Source organism: Acomys minous (genome assembly GCF_964271855.1).
Source record: "Acomys minous genome assembly, chromosome: 14".
NCBI classification, from domain to species: domain Eukaryota; kingdom Metazoa; phylum Chordata; class Mammalia; order Rodentia; family Muridae; genus Acomys; species Acomys minous.
In genome coordinates, this window is record NC_140496.1 from 110,164,202 (window position 1) to 110,192,181 (window position 27,980).

Consider the following 27,980-nt stretch of genomic DNA (forward strand, 5'->3'; position numbering starts at 1 on the left):
TGTGAGAGGAAAGCTTACAGAAATCCATTCTCTCTTTCCACCATGTTGGCACCTGGGCTCAAACCCAAGTCCTTAGACTTTATTGGCAAATTCCTGCACCTAAGGAGCCATATCGCCTGCCATCTAGACACCACTCTTAAAATAAAAATAATCATGCGATGTTTACTCTGTCTTTGTTTCTTGATCTTGTCTGCAACGAGTATCCAGTGTCTTCTCTTAGCATTTCTGCAGTCTTCAACCTACTCAAGACCTTAAAATGTCTCTAGTGAGAGTCTACGGTAATACCAAGCCTTCTTCCAGCGACGTTGCCCCATGTCATGTCATTTCACATCTAGAGGGCCCAGTGACCTGGTTGGAAAAGGAAAGACAACAGTTTGAACTGACCATAGCCAGGTTAAAAAATAAACATTCTTTTCACTATGGAAGACAGGCAGTGAGGGCTTCTCCTTGCTCTCTGCACCCAGGATGTGTGCCTACATTCCTGCAAGGCTGAGCATGAAGAGAGGAACATCTTTGTGTCAATCCCCAACCCATATATATATATATATATATATATATATATATATATATATATATATATATATATATATATATCAATTTGCAAAATAACCATGAAGAAAGACCACAAAAGTTTTAAAGGCCCAAGCAGGTCATATTAGAGAGTCCTAACTCATAGATTTGTAGTGGGAATTCATATCGATAAAAGTATTTTGCTCAGATATTGAATTTGCCTTGTGAAAGAATATTTCCTACTCAGAGTGAGTACATTTTTCCCAGGAGTGGGGACTGTGTGCATAAAAACTATCAAATATCACCATGAGTGGTTTTGTGGTCGTAATTGTTTTTTCTTTATTTTGCAATTTGGAATATTATGTTCTGAGTGCTTTGAGTTTGGCTAATTGTGCCTTAAGATGAAATGAAGGAAATTCAAATAGAAGCTGTAGCTTGGCATCAGATTAACTGTTGGATACCTGTGGGCGTTCCCATCCTGTGAACGCTTGGCATATATTGATGACAAATATCTCTTGGACAAAGAAACGGCTGTGTGTAATTTACAGTATTTCCAGTACTCTAACTCCTGTTTTACTTTTGGTATAGGATAAGCACACATTTCATGGTTAATGAAAATAAATTAATTGTATTGCAATAATTATTCATGGAGAAATTATGAGTTTTAAAAATAGCATTTATCTTGTTCAGAAGCAGAAACTGGCATAGTTAGAATAAATTTCTCCAGAGAAACTGTATGCTTTTGAAGGATGCAGAGTTATAATGCCAACTTTGATTAAGAAATATGCATAATGCATATTTATTTATTTAGATTAGTGAGTTTGAGTGAAAATCATCAAATATTTGTTAGATATAGTGAGACATACTTGTACTCTTATAAGTATGCTGAATTAATGTGATGATAAAAATATTGTCTACAATTGGATTTGTCCTGAGCAGAACCACTGCCATCCCAGCCTTGAGACTTGACTGTCCTTGACAGTGACAAGTAAGCCTGAAACAGAATAGCTTGTGGTAGGGGTCAACCTAGGATCAGCCTAAAGGTTTTAGAGAGAGTATCAGAGATACCCTCTGCATAAGGGATGTGTGGTGTGAGGAGTGGGGCAGCTGTGCAAATGCGGAGGATTAAAGACAAGCAGGAAGAGACCTTTCTCATAGTCCAGGGACCCAGTGGGACGCTGTGTTTGTGGAGGAAGGAGCATGCTTTATAACACATGTGTGCAATGCCAAACAACCCTGGGGTAGCCTGAAACAAAGTAAATAAACTGAAGGAATTGAGGGTGGAAACAAAACATATCAGGGATGTGTCTTGAAAGATCATTCTTGAGGGAGTTTGGGGAAAAGTTTCAAATCTGGAAAGAGGAGACTTGTGGTGAGAAGAAAAATGGATGCATAAATGAATGAGTGGATATGGGATAGATTGATAGTAGACAATTGATTTTTTAGCAAAATGAAACATTGCCTGTCTCATACTTATTAATTCATGGTGGAGTATCTTGTGAAAAGCCTGCTTTAAGGTCTTACCATGGAATGTGTGGTAGGCCACACCCTCATATGCATCCTGGGTGCTGCTGTGGTACTAAACCTACACATACAGCTACTTCCTAATGAATTCAGACATAGTTTTTTCTATGGGATGAATTGTGTTCATAAAGAATAGTTGCATTTGTTTACAGATGCCAATTTAATTGCCTTTGTAATTAGGAAACTTAATTTAAAATAATCTTAAATGAGGATATATAAAGACAAAGAAGACAGAGTGTTCTATAAAACTAAATGGAACATTAGAGAAATATGAATTCAAGGCTTCATCAAGAATCTGTCAACTTTGCTGCAGCCGTAATAGCTGTGGCTCTGACAGGGGAGGGGATGAGCCTCCTCATGATACAACTACAGATGTGTGGCTTCAGAACAAAAGGCATTTTTGTGCCATCAGAATCCTTGGACAGGTATAGAGGCCTAGAAATTGCTCAGCAGGACATGCTCCTCTAAGAAGCCAAAAAAGCCCTTGCAGTTTCCCAAGCCCTGAGAAATTAGCCATGAGCTTTTTCTTAAGGCTTCTTGTCCACTTCAGAGCCACCAGGCTACTAGAGTCTCTACCTCAGTGGTCACATCTGCTTCTCCTAGTCTTGTCCTTGGCCTCTTCCTCCTTGTACCACACTTTTGTAATTATGCTGGGTTCAAACACGTGATTTAAGATTACCTCCAGGTCTGGGGACCTTTCTGCTAATCATTTCAAGCCACTTAAGGTTTTACAAAGGATAATGTAAAAGTGACCATAGCTGGGGAATAAATGAAGGCAAAGGGGAAGGAGAAGGGGATGGAGAGTGGGAAGGAGGGATGAAAAAAGAGGTTCAGACAAAGGAGGAGAACAGGAAAAGGGAAAGGAAGACAGAAGAGGGCAGGGAAAGGAGCTGCAGACTAAACCTCAGTCCTGGGAGCTACCAAGGTGTTGAGAGCCATGATTAATGCCTGTCCAAACTTAAAATTAAGTATGTCTCATGCCTTCCTGAGGCCCCAGGTCTTTAATTTTTCATTAAATCTTCAGTATGGAACCATTTTCTGTCGATTTGTGACTATGGTCTACATCCCCAGAGTTTAAATTCCATTGAGACCCTTCCCCTGGATTCTCCTGTCATTCCCCGTGTTTACACACCCACACTGCTGGATCTCAGTGTTGGATCTCACACCTGATGGGGGGAGCAGAGAAGAAGGACAATACAAGCCTCAGAAATGGGAGGAAATGCTCCCACTCTCCCATGCCCCACTGCAGACATACTGCACTCAAGCTGGTCTAAACCCAAGGCAGAGTCAACAGCACCAGGGCTGGAGCAGATTCGGGACTAGCACATGTGACATTCAGTTGGTAGCCTATGTCTGTTGCCCGTGAGTAGATACCTGCATGTTTTTTTTAATCAGCCGAAAGGAGTCAGGAGGAGACAGACCAGTTGACGTTGGTTTTTTACTCCATCTTAAATTACTTGCTATATAATCTGCTCAAGAGTGTATGAAGCCACGCCAAACCCACACTGTCCTAGAAAGGTCTTCTCTGAACTCTTACCAGCTGCCAGTTAACACGACAGGCTGTCTGCAGAGCTAAGCTGATCTAAGTAGCCTACAAGTGTGAGTACACATCTAACTGGAGCCATTTTCACACTGCAGCTGCAAATGCCACAGCTTTAAGGAAAGCTACTGTCTCACTACCAAGTTCTTATGAAATAGCTAGGCTGCAATATTTATGCAAATGAATACTTTTTTTAATTTAGCATGTTAATTTTAAAGGTCAAAATCACAAAGACCATGGAGCCTTCCTACCATCAGGCTTCTGAATATTTAATTGAGTTGGGAGGGCCTTGAAATGCCATCAATGGCATCAGATTTGTCAAATTTTCTAAGTAGGTTTTCCCCGCCCCTGAGAGGAAAGGTTGTTGCAGGTGGCATGGCAGGGTAGGATTCATAGAAAACTAGCACGGAAGAAATTTTAGCGTCATGTAACTTCTTTCTTTCCCTCCCCTCTTATTGCTCCCTTCCATTCTCTCTCTCTCTCTCTCTCTCTCTCTCTCTCTCTCTCTCTCCCCCTTTTTTATTCTTCAGAGAAGGTCTCGATATGTAGCTCAGGCTAGTGTCCAAGTCCCATCACTGCAGGGGGAAAAATAAACCTTCATAAATTGTGCTTAAGGATCACTGTGAACTAAACTGTGTGTTTAAAAACTCACATCTCACATGTTGAAGTCCTAAAGCTGGTGCTGTTCATAGAACAGAGCCTTTGAGAGGTAACTGGAATTAGGCAGTCCCGTGGGATAGGTGGACAAGCAACAGACCTCTTCCTGTCATTTCGTATGGAGCAGAGACAAGGCCAAAGGTGGGCAGAGAAGAGGGACAAGGCCAACAGGGCATCATGGCCTCGGGCATACAGGCTCCATGTGAGAGAAGATAACTTATTTTTATTAAGCCATCCAGTTTCTGCTGTTTCATTATGACAGTGACCGTCATGTGCAGCGCTGTATCATGAACACAGAGTGCAGCTTCCTTCCCTCTTTGGTCCCCTTGGGTCGCAAACGAGAATGTTCATACCAGTGAAATACCATTAACGGGTAAGTTTACAAATAGCTTAGAATTGTTTCATTTGCTTTTCTCATGGAGATCTTTCTGATGGAGATCATCACACCAGACTGTGTCCACAACTGGAACAACTCAGTGAACTGTGGTTCAGATGAACACAGACACTCGAGATGGTTCCGTACAGTGCTGAATCACTGAGTGAATATGGAGCTAACAAGAGCCAGTGGCGTGTTCTGTGTGAGCTTTATGTATAATGAGTTGATTCTGCAGTGTAATTGTTGTAATAGAAAAGGAAGGAGTAGTGAAGTCAGAGAAAATCAATTTTAAGTTAAACAAGGGCACCAATGTGTGGTTTTCTCTGCTGCGGCCACTGTGGAAAGTTTGGGTCGAATTTCTCAACTTTCCTTGTGGGTGTTTGGAAATTAAGTATTGATTTGGCGTTTAGCTTTGCTCTTGGGTCCTCTCATAGCTGTAGCTCCAAATCACTCTTTATATTTCTCCAAAATCGAGAATCAATGAGATGGAAATTACAAGTGTATTTTTAAAAGTTTTTATAGTCCTTTGAAGAAAATAAAATTGCCTTATTTTTTACACTATACTGTTTAAATTTTATTATTCTATATTAGCAATTCAGAGATCACTATTTCTGTTCTATTTATCTTTCATTACCATGCAGTTACAGACACAAACACTGGCAACTTCACACCCAATTCTAGAATATGTATATATCAGTCTTTTTGTTTATTTAAAGCAATATCAACCAAAAGAAATTAAGACTATTTTTAGACATACAATGTGACATTAGATTTTTTTTTAAAATAACACTCCATTTTTTACAGCAGTTGAATGCTAACTTTATCAACAAGAATTATATAAGAGAGAAAAAAAAGTTTAAAGTATAGAAAATGGCAAATTTCTAAGCATGGGTGGGGGTGGGGAACAGAATGGGGGAGGGGGAGAGAAAAAGATAATTTTTATCCATGAATTAAAAATGTGTTCCCAGCTCTGTTAGTAAGGAGCACAGTGGTGCTGCGGAATGGTCTCTACAGTAACAGAGTAGACAGCTCATAAGCTGAAAAAAGAATTTATTCTGTCCGTCTTTCATATCACCAAGCTAAGAAAGCATGGCCAAAGTCCAGATTAACATCTGTCTTTCGCATTTTTCATATGAAAAGAAAAATCTCAGTCTCAAAACTCTGTGAATGATGTACTGGGAACATATTCTTAACCTTCTCGCTCATATTTAAGACATATTACATCACAGTATATGGTAAATGCATGCCAGGTTAAGAAGCCAATTATACTTTGAAAGAAAATCATTCTTAAGCATAACAAAAGAACTTCAAGTTCTGCCTTAGAGAGAAATGAAAGGGATATAAGAAATGCTAAAAAGCTCATTATTCAAAATATCCCAGGTTTCTTGCAAATTATCTGATAAAACTTTAATACTTAAAACTTAAAATTAAAGACATCATTCTATCATTGAAAACTTTCTAGTTCAGAAAAATTTCTAATTCAGAATCAATATAATAATGAATGTATTGTTTAATGAAAGGTTCCATAATAAATATAACAATATAAAAGAGTTTGAATGAATGATAAGATTTGAAATTTTGATTATTACCTTGCTACCAATTTAAAAATGAAATGCTTTGGGAGAATTTAATGAAATTCTTAGTCTTCTTAGTTTTAATTTTCTGTTGTTTGTTTGTTTTATTTTGACTTCTGTTTTTTTGAGATAAGGTTTCTCTGGTAGCCTTGGCTGTCTAAGATTCACTTTGTAGACCAGGCTGGCATTGAACTCAGAGATCTATATGCCTCTGCTACCCTAAATGTGGGGATTAAAAGCATGTACCACTGTGCTGGTCTTAATTTTAATTTTCAAACCTTGATTTACATGTTTTTAAAAAAGAAAATGCCACCTTTTCCACTGAAGATCAAGTTTGTCCTATCTCTGCACTATGGATTATTTGAGCAGTCATGAGGTAGCCTTATAGCCTGGGCTCATCAGAAAACAAAACAGAGGCCTTGGAGATGATTTAGAGGATGAACTGCTTAATGTGCCAATGTACTTATGGGAGCTCAGATCTCTAGAGTCCTTGAGAAGCTAGGCTGGATAGAATGCTCAACTTAACTATGATTATTACATTTTAATGTCCATAAACTGTTGGCACCTAAAACTACCAGGAATACTGTTAGTCAGGTAAAGCTAAAGTTAGATTTCATCCAAATGTCAACAGGGAGTGTTCCAAATAGGAAAATCAGAATGGGCCTACAAAGCAGTCTGATTGGAGTGAGTTGAAAATAAGTCTTACACAGCCAGCAAACCAGTGGAGGAGGCCTGAGGGCACCTGAGCAGCGTTGGGCTGAAGGGAGTCAGGCATGGGCCACAACCCACATTGTCTACCACACCAAAGAGGCCTGAGGGCACCTGAGCGGCTTTGGGCTGAAGGGAGTCAGGCACAGGCCACAACCCACATTGTCTACCACACCAAAGAGGCCTGAGGGCACCTGAGCAGCTTTGGGCTGAAGGGAGTCAGGCATGAGCCACAACCCACATTGTCTACCACACCAAAGAGGCCTGAGGGCACCTGAACAGCTTTCGGCTTGTAGTTTTCTTAGCCTGCTCCCCACTTGCCTGGCCCAAATGGGACGCAGAAAGTGAACCAAACACAGCTGACCTCAGCACAGGCTTTAACACCAACTGTTGGCCATCCTGAGGAGGCCTCTGGAGAGTGCTAGCTAGCAAGCAGCCTTCAACTTGGAGCTCTCTTTGCCTGCTCCTGAACTGCATGACCCACCTGGAACACAGAGAGTGACCATATCAGAGGGATCTTCCAGGCCTGTTAACACCAGAGGCAACCAGATGGCTAGAGGCCAACATAAGAACGCAAGCAGCAAAACTCTGAGCCATATGAAACCACCAGACACCACCAGTCCTACCACAGCAAACCCAGGAGATACTAACACCCCTGAAGTGAAAGAAAAATATTTTAAAACTGAGGTGATGAAAACGCTAGAAGCATTAAAGGAGGAAAATAAATCTCTCAAAGAAATATAGGAAAATACATTTAAACAGATGAAGGAATTGAATGAATCCTATAAAGAATTACTGAAAAATACAGCCAAACAGGAGAAAGAAATGAATAAACTATTCAAGACCTAAAGAAGTAATTAGAAACAACAAAGAAAACACAATCTGAGGCAATCCTGAAGTTGGAAAACCTAAGGAAGAAAACAGGAACTGCAGATAAAAACAACACCAACAGAATACAAGAGATGGAAGAGAGAATCTCAAGAGAAGAAGATATAATTGAAGTAATTGATACATCAGTCAAAGAAAATGTTAAAACTAAAAAGTTTCTCATGCAAAACATCCACGAAATCTGGGAATATAAAAAGTCCAAATCTAAGAATAGAAGGAGAAGACTCCAAGTTCCATAGCCCAGAAAATATTTTCAACAAAATCATAGAAGAAAACTTCCCCAACCTAAAGAAAGAGATGCCTATAAGCATATAAAAAGCCTACTGTACTCCAAATAGATTGGACCAGAAAAGAAAATTCTCCTGCCATGTAATACTCAAAACACTAAGTGCACAGAAGAAAGAAAGAGTATTAAAAGCTGCAAGAGAAAATGGAAAAGTCACATATAAAGGCAAACCTGTGAGAATTGCACCTGACTTCTCAACAGAGACTATGCAAGACAAAAGGCCCTGGACAGATGTTATGCAGACACCAAGAGACTACAGATGTCAACCCAGACTACTATACCCAGAAATACTTTTAATTACCATAAATGGAGGAAACAAGATGTTTCCTGACAAAACTAAGTTTAAACAGTACCTAGTCACAATTCCATCCCTACAGAAGATACTAGAAGGAACACTCCAACCCAAAGAGGCTAATTACAGCCAGGAAAACATAGAAAATCAATAACTCCACATTTGCAAAATGAAAAGATAGGAAACACAGACACACTTTACAACCACCAACATCAAAACAACAACAACAACAACTAACAATCACAAGTCGTTAATATTTGTCAACATCAGTAGCCTCAACTCCCCAATAAAAAGACACAGGCTAACAGAATGGATGTAAAAACAAGCTCCATCATCCTGCTGCATACAAGAAAAGTACCTCAGCAATAAACATAGACATTACCTCAAGGTAAAGGGCTAGAGAAAGGCATTCCAAACAAATAGGCCTAAGGAATAAGCTAGAGTAGCCTTTCTAACATCTAATAAAGTAGACTTTCAACAAAAACTAATCCAATGAAATTGTGAAGGACACTTCATACTCATCAAAGGAAAAGTACACCAAGAGGATGTCTCAATCCTGAACTTCTATGCTCCAAATGCAAGAGCACCCACATTCATAAAATAAACATTACTAAGGCTTAAATAAATCACATCAAACTCCGTACATTACTACTGGGAGACTTCAACACCCCGTTCTCACAATGGACAGATCACTGAGACAGAAACTAAATCATGAATCAAATTGACCCGACAGATATCTACAAAACATTTCCCCCAAACCAAAAAGAATATATCTTCTTCTCAGCAGCTCATGGAACCTTCCCCAAAAATTGACCATATACTTGGTCACAAAACAAACTTCAACAGATACAAAAATAGCGAAGTAGCTCCTTGCATCTTATCAGACCACAGAGATTAAAGCTGGAACTCAATAATAATAGAAACAACAGAAGTCATACAAATGCATGGAAACTGAACTACTCCCTACTCAATGACCTCTGGGTCCGGCAGGACCCTAGGAGGACTTCCTAGAATTCAATGAAAGTGACAGTAGAACATACCCAAACTTATGGGACACCATGAAAGCAGTGCTGAGAGGAAAGCTCATGGCACTAAGTGCCTTCATATAGAAATTGGAGAGATCCCATACTAGCAACTTAACAGCACATCCGAAAGCTCTAGAACAAAAAGAAGGAAAAATACCAAAGAAGAGTAGACAATAGGAAATCATCAAACTCAGGCCTGAAATCAATAAATTAGAAACAAAGAACAATTCAAAGAATCAATAAAACTAGGAGCTGATTCTTTGAGAAAATCAACAAGATAGACAAACCCTTAGTCAAACTAACTAAAAGGCAGAGGGAGAGTATTCAAATCAACAAAATCAGAAATGAAAAGGGAGACATACTATAGACACTGAGGCAATCCAAAGACTCATTAGATCTTATTTCAAAAGTCTATATGGCACAAAATTTGAAAATCTAAATGAAATGGAAAATTTTCTTGATAGATTCAACTTTAAAAATTGAATCAAGATCAAGTAAACAAAGTAAATACTCCTATATCCTCTGTAGAAATAGAAACAGTCATCAAAAGTCTCCCAACTAACCAGAGCCATTTTCACACTGCAGCTGCAAAGGCCACAGCTTTAAGGAAAGCTGCTCCCCACTGTCAAGTTCTTATGAAATAGCTAGGCTGCAATATTTATGAAAATATTGCTAATTTAGAATTGCTAATATAGAATAATAAAATTTAAATAGTATAGTGTAAAAAATAAAGCAATATATATTGTGTGTGTATATATATATTGAGTAAATATACACACACATACACAGGGCCAGATGGATTCAGTGCAGAATTCTACCACACCTTCAAAGAATAGGTAATACCAACACTTTTTAAACTATTCTACAATATTGAACTAAAAGGAGCATTACCAAACTCATTCAATGAGGCCATAGTCACCTTGATACCTAAACCACACAGAAACCCAACAAAGAAAGGATTTCAGACCAATTTCCCTTAAAAACATTTCTGCAAAAATACTCAATCAAATACTGGCAAACTGAATCTAAGAAACATCAAAAGTGTCATTCACCATGACCAAGTAGGCTTCATCCTAGGCATGCAGGGGTGGTCCAATATATGGAAAGCCATCAATATAGTGCATCATATAAACAAAGTGTAAGAAAAAAACCAAATGATCATCTCCTTAGATACTGAAAAAGCATTTGACAGAATCTAACACCCATTCATATTGAAGGTCTTGAAGAGATCGGGATACAAGGCACATACCTAAACAGTAAAGGCTATATACAGCAAGTCAATAGCCATCATCAAACTAAACAGAAAGGAACTTAAATCAATTACACTTACATCAGGGACATGATAGTGCTGTCTAGTCTCTCTGTATATCTTTGATATTGTACTTGAAGTTCTAGCTAGAGCAATAAGACAACTAAAGGAGATCAAGGGTATACACATTGGAAAGGAAGAAGTCAAAATATCGATATCCACAGATGATATGATAGTATATGTAAGTGACCCCAGAAATTCTACCAAAGAACTTCTATAGCTGGTAAAAACATTCTGCAAATTGGCAGGATATAAAATTAACTTTTAAAAAATCAGTAGCCCTCTATTATACAAAAAACAAAAGTTCTGAGAAGGAAATTAGGGAAACTACACCCTTCACAATAGCCACAAAATAATGTAAAATAAAATAATAAAATAAAATAAAGTACCTTGTATAACTGTAATGAAGCAAGTAAAGACCTGTATGAAAAAACCTTCAAGCTTATGATGAAAGAAATTGAAGATGTGAGAAGATGGAATGGTCTCCCGTGCTCATGGAATGGTATGAGTAACTTAGTAAAAATGGCCAAAATGAATCTACAGATTTAATGCAATCCCCGTCAAAATACCTACACAATTCTTTCTAGACCTTGAAAGAACATTTCTTAACTTCATATGGAAAAACAGAAAACCCTGAATAGCTAAAACAGTCCTGTACAATAAAGATCTTCTAGAAGAATCTCCATCCCTTATCTCAAGCTGTACTATAGAGTAACAGTAATAAAAAACTTTCATGTTACTTGTGTAGAAACAGACAAGTGGGTCAATGGAATCCAATCAAAGACCCAGAAATAAATCTGCATACCTATGGATATTTGATTTTTGACAAAGAAGCCAAAACCATACAATAGAAAAAAGATAGCGTCTTCAAAAAATGGTGCTGGTCTAACTGGATGTCTACATGTAGAAAAATACAAATAGATCTATATGTATCTCCCTGCACAAAACTCAAGTCCATATGGCTTAAAGGCATCAATATAAAACCAGATACAGTAAATCTGTTAGAAGAAAAAGTGGGCAAAAGCCTTGAACTCATAGACACAGGAGATACCTTCCTGAACAGAACTCCAACAACTCAGGCTCTAAGATCAACCATTAATAAATGAGACCTCATGAAACTGAGAAGCTTCTGTAAGGCAGGAGACACTGTCAACAGAACAAAGCAACAGCTTACAGACTGGGAAAAGATCTTCACCAACCCTACATCTAACAAAGGCCTAATATACAAAATATATAAAGAATTCAAGAAATTAAACACCACCAAACAAAATAACCCAATTATAAGGTGGGGCACAGAACTAGAGAATTCTCAATAGAGGAATATCAAATGGCTGAGAAACGCTTAAAGAAATGCTCAGCATCCTTAGTCACCAGGGAAATGAAAATAAAAACAACTCTGAGATTCTGTCTTACTCCTATGAGAATAGCTAAGATAAAAATTCAAGTAACAACACGTGCTGGCAAGGATATGTGAAAAAAAGGGGACCACTCCTGCATTGCCGGTGGGAGTGCAAACTTTTACAACCACTGAAGAAATCAATCTGGCCCTTTCTCAGAAAATTGGGAATAGTTCTATCTCAAGACCCAGGTATACTACTCCTGGGCATATATCCAAAAGATGCTCTACCATACAGGTACATTTGCCCAATTATGTTCATAGCAGCCTTGTTTGTAATAGCCAGAATTTGGAAACAACCTTGATGCCCTTCAAAAGATGAATGGATAAAGAAATTGTGGTACATTTACACACTGGGATACTACCCAGTTATCAAAACCAAGAAAATCTTGAAATTTTCATGCAAATGGGTGGAACTAGAAAAGATCATCCTGAGTGAGGTAACCCAGACCCAGAAAGACACGCATGGTACATACTCACTTATAAGTGGATATTAGCCACATAATACAGGATAACCACACTACAATACACAGACCTAAAAAACTAAATAACAAGGAGGAAGAGTGGAAACTTAATTCTCACTCAGAAGGGCAAATAGAAAGAAGAGAGGACACAGGATGGAGCCTGCCGTGGAGGTCTTCCAAAAAATGCCACACAGAGGGAGATCAAACCAGATGCTGAGACTCACACCAAAGTTTGGGTTGGAACACAGGGAGTCTTATGGAAGTGTTTGAGGATAGAAGGATCTGGAGGGGACAGGAACTCCTCGAGGAGACTAATCCAGGTGCAGGGTGGAGGATGGGGTGCCTTCAGAGCCTGATGCACCAACCAAGGTCCGTGCATGGTGAGGACATACACCCCTACTCAGGTATAATCAAAAGGCAGCACAGTGTCCTTGTGGGTCCCCAAATATGGGAGCAGGGGCTACTTCTGACACGGATTCTGATGCCCTCTCATTGATCCCTTCCCCCTGGCAGGGCAGCCTTGCCAGGCCACAGAGGAAGAGGATGCAGGCAGTCCATATGAGACATGATAGGCTGGGGTCAGATGCGGGGAGGATGGCCCCCTCTTTCTGAGGACTGAGGGAGGTATGGTGGGACTGGGAGAAGACAAAGAAGCCGCTGCAATCTGGATCTAAAGTGCATCAATTAAAAATGTTAAAAAACATGAAAATGTCAGATTTAATAATGTTTTAATATAATCAAACAGGAAAAAAGAAAAAGAAAATAAGTCTTAAGTGACAACTAGGCAAGGTCTGGTGGAGTACACAGGAGCAGTGTGTCATGTGACTCAGGAAGCCAGTTCCTGTGCTCATTATTACAAAGCCACCTATGCCCTCACTCCTCTGTGTGGAAGGAGCAGTGGCCTCTCCGTTCTGCAGCTGAAAGGAATAAAGAGGCAATCAGGTCTCAGACAGGACACACCCGAGTACCGGATGTGCAATACATCAGATCACAGACAGGCTTTCTAAAGGAGCCCAAGTTCCACGTCTGCTCTTTCTCTTGTTACAAGATCAGTTGTAGCATCGCTTTAACCGACAGTGAGGTCCATATTGTGGACTCACCTTTGGCCTCACAGCACAGGACGATGGTGAGAGTTCTAAATAGACACAGGTGCAGCCCATATGGTAGACAGCAAAGCGTATGAAGAAAGGGGGTTCTGTTCAAAGGACCTTCATTCTTTGAGAATGGATTTGATCCTAGGGACCTCCATAGGGTGGTAGGCTTAGGTCCTTGCTGTCAGGATGACTCACTGTGTGCACCCAAAGGTCAGGTGTAGAGCATCATGTACGGATCTGAGGACAGGCCCGATAGGTATTGTTTGGTCTTAGTGAAGTCATTGGGGGCCCTCCTACATTCTCAGCACAAAAGCCAGTGGCAACTCCCCCACTTTGTGAGCCTTTTGCAAAGCATGAAGTGGGGAATTGTGGGAGCAAAGAGACCAGTTCGAATTTCTATCTGTGATTAAAGCTATTGAGATCAGCTTATGCCTGACTTTGCCTCTTTTCTCTTAACTGCTTGAGATGACTAGCTTTTTCCTCCCCGGGACTCAGCAGCTCCTTCTCCATGTCACACTCTTCTTACTCCCCTCACAACATTCTTAGGGGAGGAAAGTTGCTCAGGTCTCTGCCTTCCTTGGTAGCCGGGCTCACTAACTTCCGGATGCCCCTTGGCTTCAACATGGTGATGGCAGGTTTCAAATCCAGTCTACTAGAGCACTTATTTTTAACTATTTTAGAATAAAAATTCACAAATGTGGGGAGGACCTTAAACAAAAATGAAAGTTAAAACTGAACACTCATGGGAGACTTTATAAAATGTTATTTTGCCTCTAAATCAAAGAATGTAAGTTTACAGCATGTGCTGTCATATGTAGATTTACATATGCATGCAGATGTTTGTATGTAAATGTAGAGGCCAGAATTGTGGGTGGCTCCATCTTATTGGCCTATTTATTTTTGCAGGAAGAGTCAGTGATCTGGCTTCCCAGGCTGCTAGACAGCCAGAGTCTCCCATCTCTGCCTCCCCTATACTCGACTTACAGACACATTCTGCTCGCCCAGCTTCTTATGCATTTGTGGGGAAGAGTGTGAAATCACACTCACAGGGTGAGCGTGTCACTCTCCGAGCCATCTCCTCATAGAGACACTGACTTTAGAGTTATTCATATATATATATATACATATATATATGAATGTATATTTATTTTTTGCATACAGCACTCTGTCTGCATGTATACCTGTACACCTGCACTCCTGAAGAGGGCACCATATCTCATTATAGATGGCTATGAGCCACCATGTGGTTGCTGGGAATTGAACTCAGGACCTCTAGAGGAGCAATCAGTGTCCTTAGCCTCTGATCCATCTCTCCAGCCCCTAGAGTTATTCTTTTCCTCCAACAAGTGATACTACTTCTGCTGCTGTTTCTCAGTTAACTGGTCTGAAATAACCTTTTACTCTATTGTTTTATCCACTCAAACTTTATTTTGTCAAAACTCTGATCTTAAATAAGCTCAGAGTAAAATAATTTGAAGGTTTTTTAAAAATTGAAATGAATTGGGAGGGTGTTTTCTTTTTAAAAATATATTTATAATGTAATGTTTGCTCTATCCTTGGTACACCAGGTCTCATTCTGCTGATCTCGCATATTTTCACTTTAATTGGAAAATTGATCACTTAAGGACCCATATTTGCAGTGTGAATAAATAGGATCCAGAGACAGGGAAGTTCCTCCCTGGATTTGTGTGCCTTCTTAACAAATGACCAGATACCAAAGCTGAGGGAAAAGACATTTTAACCCATTAGTTAGAAGTAAGTATGAGAAGGGAGCCTCAAGTGAGACGTGCAAGGCTGAAATGAAACAACAACACTTCCAGGGCCTAGACAGGACAGTCCTGGTGGTTAAAATCAACCCTTGTAGACATTTGCTAAGACTGCCTGGGATTGAAGGCAACGTTTAAAACTGGGGTTTCACACGAACGCTGGTGCCCCTTTTCTGACCACGTCCCCTGGATGGGGAGGCCTGGCGGCACTCAGAGGAAGGATAGCAAGTTACCAAGAAGAGACTCGATAATCTTAGAGCATATATAGGGGGAGGAGGTCTCCCTCAATCACAGACATAGGGGAGGGGAGAAGGGGGTAAGTGGGAGGGAGGGAAGAATGGGAGGAAACAGGGGAAGGGCTAACAATCAAGATGTAATATGAACAAATTAATAAAAAAAATGGTAAAAAGAAACTGGGGTTTTAACATGCCTTAGTGTATGAGCTACGGACGTTAAGAAAGGACCAAGGGATACCCAATGACATAAACAAGAGCTTCTTTTAAAGATCCTAATGACTTACATTCTGGGAAATAACAATAAACAAACACGCTCAGACTTTGAGAACTATAGCCAGTGTGCAAATGTTAGCATCCTCAGAGTGCTGGGAATTCATCTGAAGCAGCCAGCGGCACCACAGGACGAGTGTTGAGTGAGAGTCTAGTAATTAATATAAAGTATTCGAAGGAAATATACTGCTCTACTCAATTAGGAGAAGAGTTCTTAAATATTCCTTTTGATTCCTACTGTAATTACACTGTAAAAAGTTGAATAATTTTGCACAGTAAAGCACCAAGTAGGAAATCATTTATGAAGTAAGAAAAAGATGACTACGGTCTAATTATTCTAAGCAGCAGAAAATAGATTTTTTAGAGGCAGTATTTATGTTCTGGAGTAAAAATAAACACAAATTATTATTAAATTATTATTATTGAACTAATCTTGGCCTTGTGGGAGCTGAGGTAAGAGAGTTTTAAGGAGTGGCAGCCTGGGCTGTTCAGCCACTGTGAGGCCATCTTGGGTAAATGGCATGACCCTGAGAGAGACAGAGAGAGAGAGAGAGAGAGAGAGAGAGAGAGAGAGAGAGAGAGAGAGCGAGCGCAGTGTGTGGGACAGAGACACAGAACGGATGGAAATGAACATGTTATGCCCAAATCCTGAGAGACTCTCGGAACAGACCACCAAAGAGCTGAATCCAAATGCAATGACAAGGAAGGAATCTTTATCGCAGGATCGAACCCGGACCACCCCTCCAATGCACTGACACAGCAGATGCGGGGAAGTGGCCTTGAGTCTCAATTGAGAGAGGTTTTTATAGGTTTTAGACAAAGAAATGGGTTTTACAGTATATTATTGGATGACATTTGGGCAGAAAAGCTGCAAGCAGGGAATTTTAAGCCTTGGCGTTTCATGGTTGGGTAATAGGTTTGGGGGCAAGTAGGCTTATAGAAAAGTTTGGTTGAAGCAGTCATGGGGGCGCTAGGAACTTTGGCCTGGGTTCTCCTAACTGGTTGTTGCTATGTGCCAGACCACAGGCTGGTCAGCTTGACCAGCAGAGAGTATACTTGGACTTTCTCAAGGTGAGCTGATTGTGTTACTAGGGAATATTATTCTGTTTAGACTAGTTTGTGGTTTTTTTCTGGGCTCAGCCCTTGGCTAGGTTTAATACAAAATGGAGTTTCTTTTTAAAAACGGAGTGTGTCTGGTCCTTACAGGCGTTGACTAAAGGTGTCCTGTGACACTGTGGCTGAATCTCAGCCAAACGTTTGATGAACTTAAGAGTTTTCTTTGCACCAGTTGTGAACATTGTGAGGGTCAAAACTATACAGTATCAGGGTTTAACGCCTTGCTTCCTTCACTCATTTACCAGATGTAGTGGTGCGCACGCATGACACTATGATGCACTGGTGCGCATGCGTGGTGCTGTGCTGCGCTATATCGTGTTCTGCCTCAGAAAGATCTTTGCTTTTACTGAATCTTAGTAAACACTGGGAACTTCCAAAGTTGCTGTTGTCAGTTTGACTGTTTTTTGTTATTTTATAATATTTTAGATTAAAAAAGAGAAGTCCTGCATCTTATGAGAAGCCCGTTTAGGCTGTGTGTGTGTGTGTGTGTGTGTGTGTGTGTGTGTGTGTGTGTGTGTGTGTGTGTGTCTGTGTGTGTCTGTGTGTGTTTTGTTTTGCTTTTTTGATTTGTCTTTTTTTTCCCCTAAGTAAAGCTACCAAGAGCTGATCGACTGTTGAACCTTTCGCGGTGGCATGTGCTGTAGTGTGGGCAGGGGTGGGCTCCATCAGGAAGAAGAATAAGCCCACCAGGAGTTAGAAAGCAGTCGCCATAGAGCGTTCTCATCTCAGAGAATAGGACCTGGATAATGTAGGCGTGAACAGGCATGGGAGTCGGGGTGAGTGGACAGACCGTGTGTCAGGACTGGGGACAGTGCAAGCGGGACTCCTACAGTTCCCTGGCAGGAGAAGAGGAGGAGGGACCAGGAGCCCAGAAACCACTGACATAAGAGGAGCAGATGATCAGTGTATGGGTGCTGCACGGCTCTTGACTGTGGTCTTTGGACTCTGGAGAGCAGGTGTGGACCTAGCCGGTACGGCGCGTAGTCGGTCCAGGGAAGTGCCTCGGATCTTACCCTGCTGTCATCTGAGTCAAGAGAGACGGCCAGCAGACTGAATGCCGCTTGTTAGGAACCTGAGTGTTCCTAAGGAATCTGGGTTATTAAAATTTTCTTTCAGAAGCTAGTGTCTTAATGAGAAAGATGCAGTTAGGAAGCAGCCGTGGACCTTCACAGTTGCGAATTCTTCTTTGAGGGGTTTGGAGATGAAGAGAGAGCAGCCTTGAATCCAGAGCCAAAGCCAGAATACAGTCACGGCCAGGTTATGGCTTCTTTGCCAGGGCACCGGCCTCTCCTCCTCCCATACCTCTGCCTGAGACGTCCTCAGTTCCTTTCCTCTTACAAATCATATCACCAATAAATAAACAACGATCCTGGCAAAATAATTGAGATGCCAGCCCGATAACTTTGTCTGGGGCCTCGCATTTGTCTGCTAAATGAGGGCTCCGCCGCGCCGTGGAAAGCACGGCCCTTAATTAATCAGCACAGTCCCTGCCGACTCACATGATGAAAACCCGGAGCGTGCGCAAAGTCTGTGCATCCTGCAGGGGCGTCTGTGGGATACAAAGAACAGGCGCCTCCTTCCAACTCGCTCCGGAGCCTTTGGACCAGGACTCGCTCCTTTCTGAGTGCTGTCTATTAACTCCTGGTACCTGTCTCAGCACAGGAAAACACCTCTTGTTGTCTTTTCCAACATTCTGACATTGCCCTCCTACCCGTCCTTTTTCTGTAATCTATAATTATTAGATCATTAGAAACGTGGGTGTGATCCGTAGGAGAGCTTCACAAATGCCGGCACATACTGTTCTGAATTACGGCTCTGTGTTTGATCTTTACTTAGTGGGAAGTAACCACTGGTCATTAAATATAAGGCAGAGATAGGAGAGAATTCCAAATCTTTAACAACTTGATATTAGATTTCCGAATTTTAGCCAACTTCTACAAAATGCATTATTTTGGTCAGTTTGGGTTTTTTTTTGGGGGGGGGACGATTTTGGTGTCTTTTTTCCCCTTTAATGATTACCTGCACGTCTGATTCCCTTTGTACTTTGAAGCCCGAGTCCATCATCCTAGAAACACTGGAATGTTTGCTGCCCGAGCAGCAGCATGCTAATTAGCTAAGCCTTTCTTCTGCAAGAAGCTCATTAAGAAATCAGAAGGTTATGCTGAGAATATTTACTGACAAGATTTATAAATTTGATCTAACCAAGCCAGAGTTTTAGTAAAATACTGATTTGTAAGTATTGGCCTAAATGAGAGTCCCATTTGCAAACATCGTTCTGGGTAGAAGAAAAAAAAAACAAACCACATTACCAATATAACTCTGTGTCAGAACGTTCTCATATCCCATTAGGTTTTGATATGTAAATATAGTTTGCGTTCAGAATAATAAACACCTGACATTATAAAACATAATGGCCACAGCATAATCTCAGCTTCGCACATTTGTAAACACTGGGTGATCAGCAATAAGACTTGCAAACAAATTCTTCCCCAAATCTAGTAGACGCAGAAGCCAGCTCTGAAAGTCCTCACGAGAAGACACACCCAGCTAAGTGGCTGGACAAATAATGCTGAAGTGTTGAGCTGTTTGCTTTCACGTTTGAGTCACTTGAGAACTTTAGTGGTGGAGCAAGCCTTTTTTAAAGCTCCCAAATAAAACTAAACATTCACCAGTAAATGATGGGAATCCCAGGAAATAATGTGTGGTGAGATCAGAAGAGGGACCGCTGGGGTCTGATATGGTCACTGTGCGCTGAATATGAGACGAAGCATCACAATATTAATTTCACTAGCTGATCATGTCCACACTCTTACACTCACACTGAGTCTCTCTCTCACACTCACAGACTCTCTTACACACACACACACACACACACACACACACACACACACACACACACACGGGAGGGGCGTAAGCACAGGAGATAGCAACTACTGAGAAAATGGCAGAAGATCTTTCTGAACCAAGTACGTTAGACAAACCTCTTGGAGGATTGCTCAGCCTCGTGATGTTCAGGAAGTAAGTTCTCCTCTTGGAGCTTACAATCCGGTACTTTGTAAAGGTTCCAGCAAATGGCAGCATCACTCTCAGTTGATCTCTGGGAAGAGTAGAGTTAAATTGTTTAAGCTATGCAGTCTGTGGTCCATTGTCCAATCAGGACCGACATTATCACTCAATCTCTGGGGAAAAAATGGAGTGAAAATTCTCTGTAAAGCTTACAGACGCCTCCCCACCATGTAGTAAATCGAAGGAGCTCTTCCTGGCTCTACTATCCAATGGAGCTTGAATGTAAACATCCTGTGAGGATTCACATTGATCACTGTAGTTATTTAATCATTCACCTACTGGTGTCTTTGACAGTATCAAGATTTCCATCAGTCTCATAGGCAGGCACAAGCGAAGAAAGAAGAAAGGAAAGAACGAAAGGGGAGAGGAGGGTGGGGAAAATAGGTAGTGGAAAATAGTAAGAGGGGCGTGAGATGGGGAGGTGGGTCCAATGGGTGAGTCTGAACATGAACACCATCACCCTCTTGTAGACACACAAGGTGTGACAATGGTGACAACTCCTGTTAATCACATGAGTGTGGCCTGTGCCTCCAGGGTCCAGGGAGGAATTCTTTCTTAGTTTCTAGAGTAATGGTCAGACTGGCTAAAACCATCATTTACTGTTTGGCCGGAGGTTAATGCAATCAGTCAGAACCACAATAACAGGTTGGAGGCCAGGGGCAATGCATGGTTTCCCAACACGCTTCCCAGAAACTCTTAAAGCATGCCCACAAAACCTCTAAAATTGTCCAGAGGGAACACTGCTGCATGGAATCTCAGCCTGGTGGCCTTGTGGAGAACTCAGCCACTTTCTAAAATAAGAACTAGATGTGGGGTTGCACAGCTTACCCAGAGCCCCTCAGCTCTCCTGTTCACCAAGTATTCTGGGGCAGACCCTTGGGCTGCAGTGAACATGTGCTCGCTAATGTTTATAGGCCATGAGTTGGGGTCAGGAAAACTTAGCAGTGTGTGCAGCAAGCAAGCAAGCTTGCTTCCTGTTAAAAAATCACCCAAATTATCAGGATCCTGGGATGATTTTAATTAAAGACACCACACATACACACACCCCCCAAACAAATTAGACACTTAGATGGGTTTCTTGGAATCATAAATTTAAAGAACCTCTTTTGCCAGTAGGTGAGTTAGAGGTAATTTCTGTTAATGTGGGTGTCAATTAACTTGTAGTTTCCCCTTTATTAATTATGGACTATTCCTTCTCTATGTTACTCAGTGTTTCCATTTCCAAAACTCTTGATTTTTCAGTGAAAAAAATATATAAACTGAACTTAGCATACCTTAATTCCTCTTACTTTATTTTTTTGGCTACGCTATGCACCTCAGCTACACAGTCTCTTTGATGAGGTCCAGCTGCCAGCATCCTACTAACAATTACTGTGGACCTGTGGGCTGTGTGGCAAGGTCCTGAGGAATACGCTCCGTCTTTAGGACCTTTGTTCACAGGTGTGTTTGGGTAGGTAAGCACAGGCTCAGCCCTCCTCCTGGCACCCCATCCCTCCCGTTCTCCCCCTCACCTTCCTTGTTGGCTGTTTGTGAGGCAGGGTCTCACTGGTTAGCCTAGGCTGGTCTGGAACTCACTCTAGCCTAGAATGGCATCACACTCATGCTGGTCATCCCCCTGTTTCAGCTTCACAAGAGATGGGTTTACAAGTGTAATTCCCTACGCCCATGTAACAAACACCTTTTAAAATAACATGTGAGTTAGTTGTTTGGAGAAATAATTAACCACTTTACATTTCTAATTTTTGGTAGAATTTGAAACCTAATGGCCTTTTATCTCCTAGCCAGCCCAACTCTAATTTCCAATTTTACCAATTCGATGATGAAATTGGCCACAAAGCGTGATACTAATCATTTTCATATTTAAGAAATTAGGCGTGCCTTCGTTCCACATGTCCCTGAGGTTACATATAGTTCACTGTCTCTTACCTCAGCCAAATTTAAAACTAATCACTTGCCTAATTAACTACATATATTTAATAGTCCATAATTTAATCATGTGTCTTTGGGGCAAGATATTATTTAAAATCACTCCAAGCAGACACAGGTAATAAGACACAGCTAATAAGAATTATAGAAAGGAAAAGAATATCTGGAAAGGTAAGCGGTGTGTGTCAGCGCTTCATACATCATTGTTGACGAACACGGAAGTAACAGCTAGGAATATGTGGATTGAGTATGGAGCCAAACAAGTTTCCACAGAGGAATAAATTTCATTGTTCTACTCATTTTTTGTTTTGTTTTTGTTTTTTGAGACAGGGTTTCTCTGTGTGGTCTTGGCTGTCCTGGACTCATTTTGTAGACCAGGCTGGCCTCGAACTCACAGCAATCTGCTTGCCTCTGCCTCCCCAGTGCTGGGATTAAAGGCATGTGTCACCACGCCAGGCACTGTTCTACTCATTTTTTTCTTCTTCTTTTTTAAAAAATCAGTTTGTTCATATCACATCTCAATTTTTATCCCACCCCTTGTATCCTATGATCATATGGAGTGGGAGGAGGTCCCCCTCAGTCACAGACATAGTGGGAAGGAGGGAGGAACGGGAGTTCTACTCATTTCAAATTAGGAATTTTTCTGTAAGATTTCCCCCCCAAATATAATATATTTGCTACTCTTCATGATCTAGTCGGTTATAACTATGCTGAAAATGCCCAGTAAGAGTTGCATTGTGGGTGACTTCTATTTTCCAGAAAAACAACCCTTGACACATTTATAATAAATACTATTCATCTAAAAGACTTGGAATATGTTCACATGTGCTCATGGCTGACCGTGACACTTATTATTTAGTAGAGTGCTTATTAAAAACTTTCTGGTAATAATAAGATAATCTGATGGAAGCCTTTGGGCATGTGTCACCATTTTGCCTGATCATATGAAAAGCTGTCATAAATGAGCGTTGTCCATGTGGATTATACATTTTCACCAACCATCAGTGTGTACCCAAAGAGTGCACCCCAGTATAAATAGTGTCCTTGATTGAAGAGGACAACAGCGTGTGTTCATGAAGTCTAAAGAGTGCTCCACTCAGACACCGGAATGGGGCAGGTGGAGGGCAGAGGCATAGCCCACCCCCTGACATGGTAACAGGAATACACAGTCACTAAAATAAAAAAAGGACAAGACCATCTTTATCTAATCTGGCTCTCATAGTTAATTCTGTACTTGATTGTAGAATTCATGTTTAAGGAAACACATGTATATTCTGTAAGATTTTTCCTGATTTCCAATCCATATAAACTATGCTAACTGTAACTAGCATGGTGGGGGAGGCCCTAGCATGCTTCATTTGTTTCTATAACACAGGAATATTGACCATAGAGATTTAAACACTGAAGTAGTGATATTTCAATTGATTTTAGTTCACTTTTTAACACTAAAATACATAGTTGTTCTGTGTTAGGGTAAGCTGATTAAAGTCGAGAAGGAATGATCACTTCCCCTTTGGCTGCACAGTTCCATGCAATCCTGCCCTCCCAGTGTGTAAGCCTGTGTGCCCACACTCACCACACATACTGCCCTCCCAGTGTGTAAGCCTCTGTGCCCACACTCACCACGCATACTGCCCTCCCAGTGTGTAAGCCTGTGTTCCCACACTCACCACACATACTGCCCTCCCAGTGTGTAAGCCTGTGTGCCCTCACTCACCACGCATCCTCCCATCCAGTGTGTAAGCCTGTGTGCCCACACTCACCACGCATCCTCCCATCCCAGTGTGTAAGCCTGTGTGCCCACACTCACCACGCATCCTCCCATCCCAGTGTGTAAGCCTGTGTGCCCACACTCACCACATATCCTGCCCTCCCAGTGTGTAAGCCTGTGTGCCCACACTCACCACGCATCCTCCCATCCCAGTGTGTAAGCCTGTGTGCCCACACTCACCACACATCCTCCCATCCCAGTGTGTAAGCCTGTGTGCCCACACTCACCACACATCCTCCCATCCCAGTGTGTAAGCCTGTGTGCCCACACTCACCTTGCATCCTCACATCCCAGTGTGTAAGCCTGTGTGCCCACACTCACCACACATCCTCCCATCCCAGTGTGTAAGCCTGTGTGCCCACACTCACCACGCATCCTCCCATCCCAGTGTGTAAGCCTGTGTGCCCACACTCACCACGCATCCTGCCCTCCCAGTGTGTAAGCCTGTGTGCCCACACTCACCACGCATCCTGCCCTCCCAGTGTGTAAGCCTGTGTGCCCACACTCACCACGCATCCTGCCCTCCCAGTGTGTAAGCCTGTGTGTCCACACTCACCACGCATCCTGCCCTCCCAGTGTGTAAGCCTGTGTGCCCACACTCACCACGCATCCTCCCATCCCAGTGTGTAAGCCTGTGTGCCCACACTCACCACACATCCTGCCCTTCCAGTGTGTAAGCCTGTGTGCCCACACTCACCACACATCCTCCCATCCAGTGTGCAAGCCTGTGTGCCCACACTCACCACACATCCTGCCCTTCCAGTGTGTAAGCCTGTGTGCCCACACTCACCACACATCCTCCCATCCCAGTGTGTAAGCCTGTGTGCCCACACTCACCACGCATCCTGCCCTCCCAGTGTGTAAGCCTGTGTGTCCACACTCACCACACATCCTCCCATCCCAGTGTGTAAGCCTGTGTGCCCACACTCACCAGGCATCCTCCCATCCCAGTGTGGAAGCCTGTGTGCCCACACTCACCACGCATCCTCCCATCCCAGTGTGTAAGCCTGTGTGTCCACACTCACCACACATCCTCCCATCCCAGTGTGTAAGCCTGTGTGCCCACACTCACCACGCATCCTGCCCTCCCAGTGTGTAAGCCTGTGTGCCCACACTCACCACACAGCCTCCCATCCAGTGTGTAAGCCTGTGTGCCCACACTCACCACACATACTGCCATCCCAGTGTGTAAGCCTGTGTGCCCACACTCACCACACATCCTCCCATCCAGTGTGTAAGCCTGTGTGCCCTCACTCACCATGCATCCTGACCTCTCAGTGTGTAAGCCTGTGTGTCCACACTCACCACGCATCCTCCCATCCCAGTGTGTAAGCCTGTGTGCCCACACTCACCACACATCCTCCCATCCAGTGTGTAAGCCTGTGTGCCCACACTCACCACACATCCTCCCATCCCAGTGTGTAAGCCTGTGTGCCCACACTCACCACACATCCTCCCATCCAGTGTGTAAGCCTGTGTGCCCACACTCACCACACATCCTCCCATCCAGTGTGTAAGCCTGTGTGCCCACACTCACCACGCATCCTCCCATCCCAGTGTGTAAGCCTGTGTGCCCACACTCACCACACATCCTCCCATCCAGTGTGTAAGCCTGTGTGCCCACACTCACCACACATCCTCCCATCCCAGTGTGTAAGCCTGTGTGCCCACACTCACCACGCATCCTCCCATCCCAGTGTGTAAGCCTGTGTGCCCACACTCACCACACATCCTCCCATCCCAGTGTGTAAGCCTGTGTGCCCACACTCACCACACATCCTGCCCTCCCAGTGTGTAAGCCTGTGTGCCCACACTCACCACACATCCTGCCCTTCCAGTGTGTAAGCCTGTGTGCCCACACTCACCACACATCCTCCCATCCCAGTGTGTAAGCCTGTGTGCCCACACTCACCACGCATCCTCCCATCCAGTGTGTAAGCCTGTGTGCCCACACTCACCACACATCTCCCCATCCCAGTGTGTAAGCCTGTGTGCCCACACTCACCACGCATCCTGCCCTTCCAGTGTGTAAGCCTGTGTGCCCACACTCACCACACATCCTCCCATCCCAGTGTGTAAGCCTGTGTGCCCACACTCACCTTGCATCCTCACATCCCAGTGTGTAAGCCTGTGTGCCCACACTCACCTTGCATCCTCACATCCCAGTGTGTAAGCCTGTGTGCCCACACTCACCACACATCCTGCCCTCCCAGTGTGTAAGCCTGTGTGCCCACACTCACCACACATCCTGCCCTTCCAGTGTGTAAGCCTGTGTGCCCACACTCACCACACATCCTCCCATCCCAGTGTGTAAGCCTGTGTGCCCACACTCACCACGCATCCTCCCATCCAGTGTGTAAGCCTGTGTGCCCACACTCACCACACATCCTGCCCTCCCAGTGTGTAAGCCTGTGTGCCCACACTCACCACGCATCCTCCCATCCAGTGTGTAAGCCTGTGTGCCCACACTCACCACACATCCTGCCCGTCCAGTGTGTAAGCCTGTGTGCCCACACTCACCACACATCCTGCCCTTCCAGTGTGTAAGCCTGTGTGCCCACACTCACCACGCATCCTCCCTTCCAGTGTGTAAGCCTGTGTGCCCACACTCACCACACATCCTGCCCTCCCAGTGTGTAAGCCTGTGTGCCCACACTCACCTTAGATGCTTGATTTTGTGGCCGTTCTTTTTGTCTGTTAGGGAACTTAGGCTTGCTGTTAATGTCCAATTTTGTTAAGAAAACCTTAGGGAATCCGTATGTTACATGGGACGGCAACAGGGCATTGAGAATTGAATTCCCTGCACTGGGATGCTTTATTTCTATTGCTTTTCTGTGTTGTGTGAGCATTGTGTTTTAAGTTCCTGCATTCATTCCTGTCTGAGCATACCTCCAGAAGACATTTCATTGAGAAAAGGAGACAGTGGTACAATAGATGTGAGATTTCTTTGTTCTGTATTATTCTTTGGTATGTCCTCAGACAACAAGGTTGCTTTCACACACACACACACACACACACACACACACACACACACACGCGCGCATATGTGTAAATGTGTGCATACGTGTGGGAATGTCTGTGTATGTGCATGGCTCTGTACATGTGCGTGTATGTGTGCATGCCTGTGTGTGTGTGTGTGTGTGTGTGTGTGTGTGTGTGTGTGCTCACCTTTGTATGGGTGTGTACTTGTATCAAATATCAAGAGCAGAGACCAACACCACGCGATATCTTCCTCAGATGCTCTCTCCTTCTCTTTTGTAGCAGGGTCACTGGGCTTGGATCTCACCCCCTCACTAGACTTCCTGTCCAGTGAGCACCCAGCGCTGCCTTTCTTTGTGCTCCTAGAACTGAGGTCACAGGTGCAGACTGAGCCAGGCTTTTCCACTGGAGCTGGGCATTAGAATGTGGGTTCTAAGAAGAACACAGCAGACACTGTGCCAACTGAGCCATCTCCATAGCTGTAGTCAATAGGTAAGGTAGAACTGTTTGATGATAATCACCGTGTCTTTACTATGACTCTGGGTTTGCATATAGATACAGAGATTATAAATATGTTACAATAAATTGTATCTGTTCGGCCTAGGAAGCCAGTAACTGACACCAAGAGACTGAAAAGTAATTCAAAGCTGAAAGCACTATGCTGGACAGAGTCTAAACTGCTACTAATCTAACAGTAAACTACAATAAACTGCTCTAATCCTCATAACCTACATGTATTCAAGCACTTACCAATCTGATCCTCCTCACCTGGCTTCTCTCCCCCCACTTCCTCCATCAACAGTCAGCCCTCAACTCCCAACCTTCAACTGTCAGCTCTCAGCTCCTCTCCCTCTCCAGGAAGTCCAGGAAGTCCAGCCTTCCACTTCCTGTCCTTCTGCCCAGCCGACTGGCTAACCAGCACTGTATTGACAGTTGTTACATCCACTTGAAACGTTTCTCCACAATTCCCCTTTTTAGTCTGATAATTTAAAAACCGTTTTAGCTACACATTTATATTATTACACCAATATACAATATACACACATAAGAACCACAAAACAATCATTATATTCATGTCCTACTCATAAAGTTTTGCTGTCTTCAACCCCATCAGAAACTTGAGAAGGAATAAAATTAATTACCCGAGTAAACAGGAAGTGTAGGTTAATAGCTTCCAAAATGAAAAAATGATAGGGACACTTTGCTG

The 27,980-nt window shown here is 42.7% G+C and overlaps 1 protein-coding gene and 1 long non-coding RNA gene across 3 annotated transcripts in view; one reads left to right on the plus strand and one right to left on the minus strand.

Moving 5' to 3' along the window:
- The window catches only part of NEGR1 (neuronal growth regulator 1), a 727,046-nt gene that overhangs the window by 130,927 nt on the left and 568,139 nt on the right, over positions 1 to 27,980 (plus strand). The window lies entirely within an intron of this gene.
- LOC311582856 lies at positions 24 to 27,957 on the minus strand. Of its 2 annotated transcripts, XR_014774280.1 has the most exons (4): positions 27,524 to 27,957; positions 26,963 to 27,205; positions 20,013 to 20,128; positions 24 to 348 (listed from the first exon to the last, which is right to left on the minus strand). It is a non-coding gene; the product is annotated as an uncharacterized lncRNA (long non-coding RNA). The 2 variants fall into 2 exon arrangements; XR_014774281.1 differs by lacking the exon at positions 26,963 to 27,205 and having other exon boundaries at positions 27,524 to 27,934.